The sequence below is a fragment of the Episyrphus balteatus genome, chromosome 2, assembly GCF_945859705.1.
Source record: "Episyrphus balteatus chromosome 2, idEpiBalt1.1, whole genome shotgun sequence".
Classification (NCBI taxonomy): Eukaryota; Metazoa; Arthropoda; class Insecta; order Diptera; family Syrphidae; genus Episyrphus; species Episyrphus balteatus.
In genome coordinates this window covers 78,385,824-78,401,928 of record NC_079135.1, presented here as the reverse complement: position 1 = coordinate 78,401,928, position 16,105 = coordinate 78,385,824, and the positions used below count along the sequence as shown (strand labels likewise).

Here is a 16,105-nt window from a genome sequence, read left to right as displayed (position 1 = left end):
TAAAAGTTATATATTATTATTATTCAAGGTTGTAAAAATACATTTGAAATTTAAAAAAAATCATTTATTGCAAGCAAAAAAATTTCCTAGAAAAAAATTGCATTAAAAAAATTTTTATATATTTTTCAGTTGCAATTACATTTTTTTTAATGCAAATTTTTTTGTTTGCAATAAATATTTTTTTAAGGCGATTTTTTCTTTGTAATAAATATTTTTTTTTTTTGAATTTGTAATGGAAAGCAAATGCTTTAAAAATTGGTAAAGCAATTGTGTTTCAAATCGAATGAAAACATCACAAAATATCTGTTTAAAAAATTTTCCTGATCGCTATAACCTGCCTCTTAAGTATGTAAAAATTCGTTCTCTTTTTATCAAAGAGGCTTGTTTTTTTTTCTCATATTTGTAGTTCTTCATTCCTTCCATTATTTTATTAATTATCTTCAATCTTTACAATTTTATTATTTTACCCTTTGTTTTACTTCTATAAATCCATGAATGTCATCATAAAATAATAAATATAAAAATAATCCAGCAATACAAAAATCTTAATATATATTTACAATTTCGTTTGGCATTTAAAAAATTTTCTTATTTGATTTAACTACTAAGATATGACAGTATTAGTTATTTGATAATTTTTCGTTTAAAATAGGGTTGCTTAAGTTTAAAAAATGGAAAGCCTATTTTTTCATATTCAATATAAACTTAGTTTTCATTTGAAACCAGTTTTAACCTCTGTCGTTAAGTAACTCAACTCAACGAGTTAAGTAACTCAACGGTCACCGGTTAGACTTTAAAGAGCTTTACAAGTTTGTGAGAGAAACTTGTTACTTACAAGAAAAAAATATATTTGGTGAAACGGTAATTCTACAAACTTGTGGTTTTTAAAAGTTAGTTGTAATTTTTTTTCTCGATAATCACAAATTTGTGAATTACTTATTTGTACTTTGTGAAACAGAATTCCATTGTACAAATTTGTACTTGTGATCTACAAGTTACAAATTTGTGCTTGTTACTTGTAGTTGGTGAAATAGGGCCCAGGAAGCTGAACGCTTTGACCTAGATATTAGAACATCGCATCGGTCTCCTGGAATATTCGAAATTGCATTGGTTGTGCTTGTCGTCCCAGCGACTCAAATCACAGTGGAAAACACATTTTCGTCTTTAGAGTTTACTTTAAACGAAAAGAGATATAATCTAGGGTCTGAAGAACTTTGAGAGTCTATTTAGTTCATACATTATTTAATACATTTTATAAAACATCCTTTTCATATTTATTTTTGCAATATAAAGACATTCTTGACTTATTCGACATTTTCCTTTGAATTGACCATTTTTGATTTATTTTCGGCGAAAACGGTTAAAGGTTGATTTATTTTTTTGCAAAAATCTCAAACATTGAGAGATATTTAAAAAAATAAAAAATAAATCTCAACCGATAACCTTTATTTTTGATTTTTTTAAATAAATCTCAAATCTTAACCGAAACTATTTTAAGTAATATGGTAACTCTCAGAGAGAAACCGATTGAAAATAAGGGTTGACTGTTATTTTTGGTCTCTGATTGGCATAGTATTGTTGCACTACTTTCTTTTAAACTATTTGCTCTAAAGGTTGCGATCGGTTCGATTCCCTTCATTAAAACACATTCTTCTATGACAATTTTTTGTTCTGTTGTCAGGTGCGAGAACAATCAAAGCGAATGCGTTTTGTCGACAGGTGAACAATGAATATTCGAAATACAATTGCTCGTGAGAGAAACATTTTCTAAATTCAGGCCACAAACACTTTATTTCGAATACAAGACAAATCGAGAGGCATATCGGTTGAGATCATTGGAATTTTCGGAATGAGAACTACCTCACTTTTGACCTTTCTTTTCAGTATCGTCGCAATGTTGTTGCATGAGTCATGCATAATTGTTTTTTCACCATAGTTTAAGTTGGTCCAGATTTCGATCACTACCGAGTCAATAGACGAAGACCAAAAGCTGTTGAACGTTTGACTATAAGTGTAGAGATTTTGTGGGTAAATAGCTTGAAAAATCTTCCATACGAAAATCCAGACTCGTCTGTTGAAAAATCTTCCGTAGTATTCGACTATTCGACAGGCATGATTAATGTTTAGTTTATAGAATAGACTTTTCTACCGTATAACTTTGAAAAATTTAATGCATAAAAAAGGCATTTGGTTTAGAAAATATTGTGGCACTAAAGTCGTAAATTTCCGTTTTTCGCTTTCAGTTTTTAAAAGTTAGAGTGTATCGGAGAAAAATATAATGATATAAAAAGTCCTGGGAGTAACGAAGAATAACAAAACGAATCCTAAAGTAAAATGTTGACATGTTGTGTATTATTACCTTTGATTTTAAAACATTTTTAATGAATAAATAATTTCATAGCTTTTACAAAACAAATAATATGGAAAATCTGTTATGAAAAAGTAATTTAACAGAACGAAGTACCAATATCTTGAAAGACAACAAAATAAAAATTAATTTATGTCAACAGGTTTCTCAATTATGTAAATCAACAATCGATCAACCATCACAATGCAGTTCAATAAAAAATATATGTATGCATACATATGCGCCGTGCGCCGCAACCGTTCCGCAAGTCGGGCGTTTACAATTAATTCCAAGAAAGCTATAAATTTATATTGTTGAATTGTTGTTTCATTTTGTTTTTGTTTTTTTTTTTGTCTTGTTTTTTTGTTTTGTTTTTTTTTTGCGTTTCAACTCAGCCTTACTGGGCAATAACCACTTTGTATCTGCGGACATTAACATACATGTAAATATGTATGCCTGCATGCAAGTTGGACTATTTTTAGTAACGCGCGCATTCACATTTTCTTTGTTTCGCTTTTAATTTTTCAATTAAAATTCCATTTACGATGATGGTCTTCCCTCTCACATGTATCCATATCACGAAAACACTTCACACAAAAGCCGAAGGCGCCGACGCATTTAATATCTCCATATGATGTACAAAATACGCCAGTCTTTACCCTCTCAAGACTTTTTGCTATGCTGTGCTGCTGCAGTGCTCTGAGCTAATAGCTTACTGCTGTCCAGCTGTGCTTACTCATTCATTGCATTTATTAATGAAATAATGACTGAGTCAGAGAGGCTTCAATTGATAGACGGTACGTGTTACACTTGATATGGTGCAATAGAAATTAATCGTTATTTATTTATTTACACTCAGGAAAAAAACAGTAGGTAAATAAATAACTTACGTAAGATCACGTTGCATTTGTTTATTAAAATTTATTAGATATTTAAATGAAAAGAAGTTTTTCAAGGACATGGTTCAATAATATTTTCGAATTATTTGTCATGTCAACAGCATTTGCTAAGTGCAGTTTTAATAAAACTTTCAATGAGTGTTTGACAGGCCATTTTTGGATATTTTTATTTTATAAAAAGTGATATTGATAGAAAAACGAAATATTTTTTTTTTTTTGGTAGATATTATGAATAGTAAAATCTAATCTAAAAAGTAACAAAATAAAATTTCATCGAAAAAAAAAACAAACCTTTTCGTTATCGATATCGATACATCGAAATACTATCGATATTTTTTTATCGATAACAAAAGGATATTCTTTATAACCGAGATTATTTTCGATAAAACAAATCTCATTGATAACAAAACAAAATCTTATCGATAGCAATCTCGATAGAAAGATCGATTTTGGTGATATCTGAGCTGTCCGATTTTTAGTTAATTTTCGTAAATTTTTCTCTCAGTGTTTGCTTATGGTGAAGAAACAACAAAATGTGACTGTTCTGTTTGGAAACAGTAATGAGAATTCACGCTGTCTGGTTGACAAACAAACGAAAAAAAGAAACGTTTGAAGTTGGGGCAGTTGAACTATGGATGTGAAATAAAAAGTGATATCTTAAAGATTGTCATTGAGATTACAAAAAAAAAAAAAAATAAAAAAAATAATGGTATTCATTTCACTTCGAAGCTTGGTTCTTCCATTCGATTGGAATGACAAAATTCCAGTTAAATGAATGCACCATATGTTTCGCTATTTTTTTTTTCTCTTATAACATTAAATATTGATGCTGTCATCAGCGGAATAATTCTTTGGTGTAGAAGATTTTATTTACAAAAACAATAGCTATGCATGCGTAATTTGAGAAGTTTCTAAACCATTTGGTATTTATTGAATATTTTTTCCATTTGTTATCGAAAAAATAAAGAATTACAAAAAAGTTTTCGCTGCCTCTGAAAATTTAATCGATTACCTACGAAGTTTGTAAATTTACCACTGATAGAGAAGCCTTTATATTGTTATTTAACTGAATATAAGCTTTTACAGTCCAAAGAATTATGTTTTTATTTTTTATTTTTTTTTGTATTCAGTAGCTAAATATACCGGCACCGATGCAGAAGATAGGTAAAAATATTACTTACCCTTTATTAACAATATAAAAAAAATTATTTTAATCACATTACCTTTTTAAAATCGAAATATCTTCTAAACAACGTTCGAACTCGCTCTTGTTGTTCAAAGTACCTTTGTACATCTTAAATAACTTTTGGAAATTATGTAAAGCTTTTGGTTAAGTTTTCATAAGAAAATTAAAAAAAAAAAAAACAAATGCAATATATTTATGTTTTTTTTTTTTATATTTCATTACATTTTACTCTTCGAAATAATAAAAAATATCTGCCAGAAAATTTTGAATAAAATTGGTTCATCCTTAGACGAGACTTTTTGTATTCAGTCTAATGCGATACTTTCCTTACGCTTCATAGCGGTCGTTTTGCAGGGTGTCTACTGCTATTTGTAATTATTCAATGGTATAATTTTCTTGAAGACAAAGATGAAAAAATTGTTTTTTATTTTGTTCGAATTTTTTTTCGAAAATCATTATTAACGGTACCCACCATAGAACCGTTTTTTAAATTCTAAATTTCTCCCAAACGACTGGTTCAATTTAAACGTAATTTTTTTTATACAAAAGCATTTGTTTTACTAACGTCTGCGAAACCTCCATATCATTCAATAAGAGCATTGAAAATGATGGCCTTTTATATCCAGCTGAATCCTTAACCCTCTGTAGGCACACCTCTTTTTTGCAGATTTGGTTTATACTTTTTCATGTCGCTAGAAATTTTTTTTGGTCTCACTCTTTTATAAAGAATCGTATATGAAATTGATGTAGAATTTTCCGAGAAATTCAAATATTGTATTCACAATTCCAAAAAAATGTTTTTTTCACCCTCATAAAGACACTTTTTTGTCGCCACTTTTTATTATTGTCCTGCCAAATTCGCACCCGTGTGCCGACAGAGGGTTAACCATACCTACACAATTATGATGGTTAAAATCATTTTTGCTCTGGAAGAATCATATCCAAAGTCAACCAGCTGATACAAAGTCTTAACCCTGCAAAACTTAACACAAAACCTCACTGCAAACCATAACAACAATAACAACAACAAAAAACTACCCACTTCCACTTGAAAATTAAATTTTCAAGTCCTCAAAAACAAAGCCTTCGAAGAGTATCTTTTCGCCGCACTAAAAAACAACTTGCTGAAAACGATTTGTTTATGTGTATCGTACGCCACGTATTTGAAAACTAAACATTTCATTAAGTGGTGATAGTCTGCTGAACTGAATTCACACATTCACACGTAGTTTTGAAAAAATAATAAAAAAAAAAAAAAAATAATCTCAAGTGTTCCAGTCAAGTAGAGTTTCGGCTTTTTAAAAAGGGGAAAGTTAAAATTAAATTCAATTCGAGAATATCTGAGGTTTTTTTTTGTTTTTTTTTTTTTTTTTGTTTTCCTCCTCAATCGTTTTCTAAACCACCAAATTCCTTTTTCCCTGAATTATCGTTTCGAACTTTTTTCTCGATTAAATGTTTTATTTTTGTTTTTTTATTTATTTTGTTTATGGTTTTTTGTGTGTGTTTTAAATTGTTTTCCATTTAAGATAATAATAATTAATTAATTGATAGAGGTAAATAAAGGAAACAAAGAATATTTTTTTGTTTAAACGAAATCAAGGAATGTTATGCATTCGATATAAATTTAAACAGAAAATAAAAGTTAAACGAATAATGTATTGTTGTAACAGTAAAATTATTTCAACAAAATAAATAAAAATCAATTCCTAAAAAAAAAATAAATTCCGACTGATAGTTATCATCTATCTATATCTTTTTAAATTTTAATTAAAAACGAATGAATTTGTAAATACTGCATTTCATTTTACATATTTCGTTGTAAGTATAGGACAAGATCTTAATCTTGTAATACAAAACCGTAAAAGTTGACACATTTACGAAATAATATTAATTTATGCCAAGAAGACATTGTATAATGTAACAACAGAAACACATATTTCGTATTTTTTTGTTTTCTCAAACACTATGCAACAACTTCTCAAATAATATCAAGTTACACACTAAAACATAATAGTTCATTAATGTTGTCAAATATTGCTTATTTAAACTAATCAGGTGTTTTATGTTTTTTTATGATCAGAATATTTTTATTTTGTTTATAGTGGAACAAAAATAAATTATTTGAAATTGCTTCCATTTTAAAATTTTAATTGGTGATAGTCAAAGAAATGAAAGTTCTTCATGATATTCGTTAGCTTTTTTATGAATTCTTAAGTTGATAATCAGTAATTTAATTTATTTAATTATAAATTAATAGAATACAGTTAAAAATTGTTTAACATGATATACATACATACCTATTGCGTGTTGAGCATGGGAAACCAAAAAATATAGGTCATTTCTGACTTTAATATAAAACCTGGGCTATGATTTTAATTTTAAAAAGAAAATTTAAACTTTTTTGAAGCAGCAAAAAAATAAACAAATGTCCAAATTATTAAAAATGTCCAAATAAATTAAATATTAAAGTTTGGAAAAAAAGAGGTTGTCTGTAAAGCCGGTTTACGGACGATGATTTTACGTGATAACGTCTTAAGAAAACAGGTTGTGTGCTTTTAAAACGAGTCAATTGAAGCATTTATTTATTTCAAACAATCATAATTTACAAGAAAAAGCTAAACAAAATTACCTTTTTTCTTTTCTCATTATATTATTTTTTTTTTATTTTAGCAGCTTACAAAAAAAAATTATACCATTAAAAAGCTAAATATTTCTTCTAAATAATAAAACCATTTTTAAATTTTTACAATGCGCAAAAAGTATTAAAATAATTTATTAAAAACAGTCATTTCTTATGAAAAAAGTGAAAAAATCATTTCTATCACCCAAAAAATCATTTTTTTGACATAACAACCTATAATAAATTTTATACCACCTGAAAGCTTATTGCTTCAGCTCAAAATATACACATATACATATCGATCATGTCTATTAGGCATCTACAAAAAGAGCTAGAATTTTTTGAAGTCGATCAATTTTAATCAAAAAAAGGAAAAAAACATATAATTTTATGTTCTCACGCTATTGAATGAATTTTTTTTAGACAACCTATGTATATAAATTTTATATCATGTAAAAGCTTATAATTTCACCTTTCATATGACGTTTCAATCTTATTTCTGCGATGCCTAGAAAAAAAGTTAGAGTTTTTTAAAGCCAACCATGTCGAAATTCCAAACTGAGATTACGGTGCTTCCCACACTGGTGGCTGTTCATGATCAACAGATCTCCACAGGTGTTTTGAGGTATTTCGCAAGTTTTTTTAATTTAACATTGTGTAGCTTGTAGTGAATGTACAGTTATGTGTGATATACCAAATGAAAGGTAACATCATCAGGATGCTCAATAAATCAAATTTGTATTTGCTTTAGATCAAAAGATAGAACCTGTTAAATAATAAAACTTTATTTTACCGTTATCTCAAAATTGTGACTACAAAATTGATTGAAATTTTGCACAGATATAGTCCTGTCTATTAGCTATCTACAATATAAATTTAATTTATTTATCTGTGGAAGAAAAAAAGATGAAAATAAAAAACGGTTGAAAAAGGACAAAAAAACTTGTTTTTCCCGTTATTCGGTCAAAAACCATTTTGAAATATTAATTTTGCACATGTATGCGCACAGTAATAGACTACATGTTCTATAAGCTTGAGATTTTTTGAATGCTAAACAAAATTTTAAAAAATAAAAACTCACCCAAAAATACCCTAAACTAAGTAGGTGTTTTTCAAAAACTCATATTTCGAAACGCAGAGACTTAAAAAAAATCCGTATCAGATCCCTAACTTTTTTTTTTATTATCTTTCGAATGACGTTTTTCAAATTGTCAAAAAAAAATTCCCCTACCTATAATCACTACTTTGTCAAAGGTCTACCTCATGCTTTAGTTTTAGAAAACCATTAATAGCTTTGTTTTGAAATTTTTTAGAATTTTTTCAATACCATTGTCAGTCTTGCAATGAATGTATCTATTGATTAAAAAAAATTCATCTCTTTACATTGTCGCGTTTAGAAAATAGCCAATTTTTCAAAATTTTGTTTTACCCCTATTTACCCTATTAAAAGATGGAATTTTTTAAAATCCTTCAAATGTATTTAACTTTAGGTTATTATCTTTAAAATAAGCTACAGAAGACTTTTGTATCTCTAATACCTGGTTTATTTTTAATTGAAATTTTTGCCGCACTGCGAAAGTGCGATAGTGGAAGGCTAGAAAATGGCGTCACTTTTTTGTGATGGCTTCCATGATGGCTTCCACTGATGAAAGCGGGATTGTGTGTGACTTAAAAACTGCTGGCAGATTGTGAAGTTTCACGTGAAAACCAATCATAAGAATCATGAGCCTAGCTGCTTTTTATCCAAGATATGTCGCACGGCTTAAGTCGACTAGGATTTTTCTATGGATATTGCCACTTTAGTCACCTGCGGCTTACGTTCACACGAGTCGAAAAGCTTCGCCGCACGGCAAAAATCGACTCTAGAAAAGTCGGCATTAGTGATCTCAAAAAAATATGAAAAGACCGGAAAAAATTGCCAGGAACGTTTTCCTTCTAAGTAGAAGGAATATTTAAAGCAGACAGTTGATCGTTTTCTTTATAAAAAACAGATTTTTTTATAAGATCCAATTTAAAAAAAAAGGCCAAATAGGCTCATGGTGATACTGAGGGTTAAGTGAATTTTTATTATAGCTTATTTCAAAGTAAAAAAAAATATGGTAGGGGAGAGTGGGGCTAAATGTAACAGGGGTAAGAATTAACAGCTAAAAAAAGCGATGTTCCTTTCAATATTAAGAAACGCGTAAAGGAGAAAAATGCTCAATTTTTGCATATCTACCGGAACATTTTCTTCAGATGAAGATTAGACGACAGGGTGAGAAGTTACACTAGTGGTGCCCAAAAAATGCATGTTTGTAACTTTTTTTTTTAATTTTATTTTTGGTCTACCTCTTTACCCGAAAAAGATAGAGTGCTAAGTGTTTTTTTGTTATATGCAACTGTGTTTTGGCTCAAATTGCGTGTATATGTTATGTCTATATCAGTTTCGCTTTTTTTTTAAATTGATTTTATGTGCCAAATTTCATGCTGGGGCTAGTTGTAACATTTTTCCGGGGAAAGTTGTACCATGTAGAAACCTACCTATACTGAAAAATTGTTTACCTAATATAATTAACAACCCTGAATATGAATGCTTGTAATTGAATTTGTATTTATTTTGAATTGGAAACACATTTTTGAACCACCACTTGAATTCATAAAGCTTATAAAACAATTTATGAATTCGAATAACTTTTATTTAAGACTACTGTCAAATTTTCTCTGGAAATCTTGGATTTGCTCCACTTTTTACAAATTTGCACCAAAATTTCATGACTGAGGTTTGTTTTTATTGTTATTAATTAAAAATAAATAAATATAAACAAATAAATGTATTTTTCTCTTATTTTTAGTTCTTGGTACAACCTACCCCGGTATGTGTTACACTTTGCCCCGTATGTGGGGTAAGTTGAAACAACACGATTTTTTTTTTGGAAGCTTTATTTTTCAACATTACCGTTATGTTTTGCTAAATTTTTATGATGGATCTTGGAGCTAAAACATGGGTCTTTAATTTAAAAAAGGTCTGGTTGACCCATTTTCAAATTTGTAGGAGAACCACCGATTTTAGAAAAAAGTGTTACATTTGGCCCCACTCTCCCCTACCTAAAGCAATAATTTGAAAAGTTTCCAATAATATAAAATTGAAAATCAAAACATTTCTCTCGGTTCTTTAAAACTGAAATAAAGGAGTTTTGCGCATTTGTTTAGATATTAATAGTGTAAACTTTTTCACAAAAAAAATGTGTTTTGTTGATTTAAAAAAATACAGGCTGTATCCCTACCTTTTTTTTCAATTTTTAAGATTCAAATATTTCTTAATTTAGTTAACGAACGAATCTTAAAGTGGGTGTCTTTTCTTATTTTTTTTTTAGATAACAATAAGCTTTTAGTTATTAAATATTTTTGAATTTTATATAACGCTATAATATTTTTTTATATTTTTTTCATTTCAGGTAAGTTCAATGCTAAATGTTCCAGTTTGGAAATCAGATATTTACTCCAAAAAGGTTACCTATATAAATAAATGATTGCAGTTCCATATTTAAACATTAACAAATTCAATAAATTAAAAAAATACATTAAATTTAAGAATACAAATAACATTGATCGACTCAATTTAACACAAAGTGTCTCATCAAAACCAACTGAATTGAACAACAAAAGACTCTGATGAAATTGACTTTAAATGTGATATGTGACAGATGGTTTGTATATTTGAGTCGAATCATCTAGGTAGCGGTCTCCTGTATTGATTTCACTTTTCACTGAAATGAATTTTTCCGAATTGAATAAAACTGCAGGCAAATCGAGTTTAAAAAATTATTGAAACAGTTTTATTTGGAAGCAATCAAAATTGGAGTTTAAATAAGTACACAGACATTGTTCACTAATATTTTTTTCTCATCGTTAACATGAGACATTTCATTTTTTACGTTAATTTTTTAATCACGTATATTTTTTTTTCAAAACATAATTCCGTACCAAATTCTCAATAGTCTCAGAAATTCATAAATTTTACTATAAAAAAGTTTACTTTTCACATCATGCTTTGTTAATACGTCAAAAGAGCTCTTCAATAATATTTTTTCAACACTCAAGACCGTCTATTCCTCCTTCCGCCAAATCAATGAAATTTCGTTAAATTCTCCTTTTTAAACTTCAATAGAAAATCATTACTTTAAGTATGTTTCCGGTATCCGACAAACTATAGGCGATTTCCTTTTAAGTTAAAATTAAATTTGAATACATTTTTTCTGCATAAAAGCGCAACAAATCAAAATTTTTTAATCAAAACAGAAAGCACTTAATTTTTTTTTTCTCTTTTATTTTTTAATTTTGTTTTTTCCTGTAATATAAAATTCTTTAGTCACTTTCAAAATGATTGCTTCAAAAGCCTTTCAACGTATTCTATTCATGTTCATGCTCCAGAATAGTATTGATGTTGATGTTTGAATGACATACTCCTACCTATCTACCTACCGCACATTGTATTTGTGTTTGCAAAATCATCATGTAACCAGGACAATGACTTAAGTGAATGCTGCTTGCTGCCTTTACTATTGCTTGTGTGATTGAAGTTTTTCTAGTTAAAAATGCATATTGCAAAAATGTAAGAAGACAAAAATAAAAACCTTCCTTATTGATAGTGCTGTGTTATGAAAATTTGTAATCGTTTGTAAATACATACACATGTGAGATATTTGTAAATCCAGCGCTTCTCGTTGTTACGCATATATGTTGAACTCTAGGGTTTTTTCCAGAATTTGGCGCAGTGTAAATAACTGGTCAAATGTAGACTTTCATATTCAGAAGCCACACTGGTTAAGGTAATATAATAACCAATAACCAGCGGACGACCAAGAAGATTCCAACGATACATCATTTGTCAAATTACGATAAGTAATTTAGAAGTTATGATGAAACAGATGAACAGTCACATGCGAACATATTATGTTCATCTGTTCTATCATAACTTCTAAAATACTTATCGGAATTCGACAAATGAGGTATCGTTGGAAGCTTCTTGCTTGTCCGCTGGTTATAGGCTCTGTGACAGCACATTTAAATGAATATTATGCCCTTTAGCTTAAAAACTTATGTTCTATTACCTCACAAAAGGCAGTAGGTACCCTTGAAAAAAAAAAAATGTTTTTAGGTGTAGATTGGGATACGAACCCAGACCTCTGCGTCACTTTAATAAACAAACTATATATTGGATCCCACTCATAAAAAATAATGTTCTTTTTTGCACAGCAATGTGCATATCCAGCAATGATAAATGAATACTTAAAATTGCATTTACCCCCCATCCGTCAATAAAGTAAATTCATGTTCAGATCTCTCTGCTTTGACTGGAGCAGTATTCAATCAAAGTAAAATTATTATTATTAATTCGATTGAAATTAAAATAAGATGACGTTTGATGAAGTGTTTAACTTACATAATTTATGATCAAACGATTGACATTTAGTTTGAATTTGAATTTTAATTCTTGGCACGCTCTCTTTTTCAAATACAAAAAAAAAAAAATTAAATTTGTTTTTCAAGTGTTTATAACTTTAATTGATATTAAACGTTAAATGTCACCTTTGTCGCAGTTGAAGAAAAATAAATAAATGTTAAATAACTTTTTTTTAAATTTTATTAATATCTAGAATAATCAGTGAGGGCGTTACTGATGTCACTTGTTGAAATTTTAATGAGAAGCCCCTCCTATTGTCGGTAAATTATAAACGTTTTGAAAAGTATGTCTAGAATACGAATTAGATAGCCGCAAAGAATGCGCCGAGTTAGTTCTGTGAATTGTTAAATTGAAGTCTATTTTATTGTTTATATATTTTTTTTATGTCCAGGATCCATTCTTCTTCTAACCACTCACACTATTCAACCGTTTAATCTGCGCTCTGTTAGAGAGAGAATTCTTTAGTATTTTAAAAGTATTTTTTGGCAAACGATGCATGTTCTCAATAAATTGATGTTCCAATTCAAAATTGTTTTCGTTCTCTACAAGGTCAATTTGCTTAAAGGTTGAGAGTCCAGTTTAATGGTAACATTCAAAGCTTATCATCATCGTCTGGCGTCTAAATAAAGCTCCTTTGATATGTTTTTGTTTACCTTCTTTTAGTACGGTCAACCAGACATTCAAAACATAGGTGCGAGAATGTTAAACCTTTAAATTACGACCATAAAACCTTTTTTGAATGACGACCTCATTTTATACTTGACGTTAAATGTCGTTCTCATTTCATTGACCCCGTCTTATCTGATCGATTACATCAAACAAGAAGAAATTATGTATCTTCAAAGACTGTCTTGTCTGTTTATTTATATCCTTTAGGCTGTTAATGACATTTTTTTTGTCTCGAAAAATCAAGGCATTTTTAAATTCACAACACCTGTTGCGAAGTCAATGTCAATGGGATGATGATGAAGAAAAAAAATTCAGCCTATTTCCATCACCATCAAGTTAATAAATGTGTCCGTGGTCCCCCCCTTTTTATCTAAAATAAAATAAATATCGATTGAAATGAATCATTTTTCATTTTGAGACACAATTCAAAGTGCGCTATTAAAAAAAAAGAAAACTATTAAAAAAATTTCTATAATTTATGTGAGAATCGAGTAGGCGCAAATAAATAATTCATTCAATTACGCAAAGCAATTTGTCTTGTTTTGCGAATAACAAACGCGATTTGAAATATTTCTATACCTACTACACAACATATACTAAGCTTCATCGAAATTCATCACAATAATTGTATTGTGTGCTCCAAATTTCTAACTTTAAATGGAATAGACTGACAGAGCCAGTCTTTCCGTCTTTACACCCCTTTTCCATTTGCCGTGCTTCTTCTTGGCTCACAAAAACTCTTGGAATTTATAATTGAAATATGTGTATACGAACTGATTTTTTTATTTTTTATTTTTATTCAACTTTAGGATCTCAAATAACGAACACAATGTGGAACACATTATAGAGTTGCCATTAATCAATATTTATTATGACGGTGTATTATTATATTGGTTATTTTATGCGCTGTGTTTTTTTATTTCTTTTATTATTGAATTTCCTCAGCAATTAGTTGTTAACAAACACAGTATATTGTTATCGGCAATTAGGGCTGAGACTGTTATTGCGATAGCTGCTTTTAATCACTCTGCTCTTTCACTGAGCAGAGACTAGTTGTGATTGCCAACTAGCAATCTGTGACTAGCTGCTCACTGCTCAGTACTCAAACTTTACAAAAATGCAATAGCAAAATTAGAACAGCAAAGGCATGATATCGATAACTTCCTTGAAGGAATTCCCACAAAAAAAAAAAAACAAATATAGATACCTCATACAAGTGAACATGGCCAACGCAATCCAGTATCAGTTATTCATTCTTCTACTTTTTAATATTATCTTTTTTATCTGTCCTGCATATGTAAAAAAACATCACATCAAGTTTTTTTCACAAAATGTTCTCTGCTGAAAATTATTCTGCTCTTTTATAAGCATTCTGTTTCTGTTCTTCATAATCTAATGATTAATGATGAAAATAGCATAGATGTGGAGAAAAGTAAAAGAAAGAGTGAGTGAATGGAAAAGATGTAGAGAGAAATTGATGTTTGTACTTTTGTACACTGATGTATAATTTACATGAGTGATAGTAAATCGGAATAATGCAGGAATAACGCATTTTATTTAAAGTTAAACTGCTATTTAAAGAGCGATTTTATAGCAGTTATTAATAGCTGCTTTTTTTGTATGGTGCTTACTGCGATCACTGCTTTTTCGCACACTTTTTTACCAAACTAATGACGGACCTAAATAGAGTTGAGCCTTGCGTAGATTTTGACACTAGGTTTAGGTTTTTTTTTTATTTTTTGACTTGGTTCGTTAAATCTGTGAGCCCTCCATATAGTATTTTAGATTGAACACAAAAAAAAGATTTTGATTGAAAATTAGTTTTTGAGACTCTTAAAAAAATGATTAATAGTGACGAGTAAAATTTTGTGACTCATATTTCATTATTCCTATATTGAGATCGTCTTTGAATTATTTGAGGTCAGTAGAAAATATAAACACATTATGAAGGGTCCAAGGAAAAACGGCATATGTCCACTTTTAGTAAGCCAAGCCAGAGCAAGCCAACGAACTATCGGCTGAAGCTATAAGCTACATTTTTAGAGCACGGGTTGAAATGCTTAGCCTCAACTGTATGCCTCATCGCCTGATCTCTCACAAATTTGTGGTTTGTGTAACAGAAGAGAAGTTTAAGACACTCTCCACTTTATTGCGGTTTGTCCAATACTTCAAGAGATAAGAAGATTACATTTAGATGAGAGCGAAATTCGTTTGCGCGAAATACTTAATGGTGCTCAAGGGTGGTCTAACCTATACAAATATTGTAAACATGCGCTGACTTTTCGGAATAGTTAATTATGAGATATTCTAAAGTTAACCCAGCTATTGCAGTTTAAATTGTTTTATTTTTATTTTGTGTTTCAAATCACTGCAAAATTGATAGTGTCAAATCACTCTTCTTTATATTTTTTTGTATTGCTAATAGGTCTTATGAAAATCTCGGGTTTGTTTAAATGGTCTATAGGAAAACTACTTGCTGCATTTTTTTGTAGCTTCTTAGACTTACCAATTCTAAAAATGTATCATATTTTTTTTAAACTCAATTAAAAATATCTGTATTTTGATAGAAATTCAATAAAGATCAAATATCAAACAAATAAAAAGCAATTTCTTTGAGCAAATTATTTTGGTCTCATCAAAAATCATGTTTAATAATTTCCATATAATAAGTTACAAAAACATTATAATTTAATATGTACAAATGTAGCACCCCGTAACAATGGAATAGTTATACTTTTTAATGTATCAAACGTCAAAAATTGTTAATTCTACATGAATTTCGGCTTTTAGGGGCATTTGCTGAAACTAAACTTAAACATTTAAGTAGAACATAAACTCTTATTCCCTACTTTTTCCTCTGCATAAACTGTAACATTAGGTTTTATGTAGAACTTAACTTTTTTTAGTTTGTTTTAAGTTTCATATTTTTCAAATGTTTGTG

General features: G+C 29.1%; 2 protein-coding genes across 3 annotated transcripts in view; both read left to right on the top strand.

The window, feature by feature from the left end:
* Window positions 1–16,105, top strand: part of LOC129910877 (uncharacterized) — a 244,216-nt gene that overhangs the window by 60,934 nt on the left and 167,177 nt on the right. The gene's annotated exons all lie outside the window — the stretch shown is intronic.
* LOC129910871 (transmembrane protein 132E) overlaps window positions 1–16,105 on the top strand; it is a 125,644-nt gene that overhangs the window by 68,322 nt on the left and 41,217 nt on the right. The gene's annotated exons all lie outside the window — the stretch shown is intronic.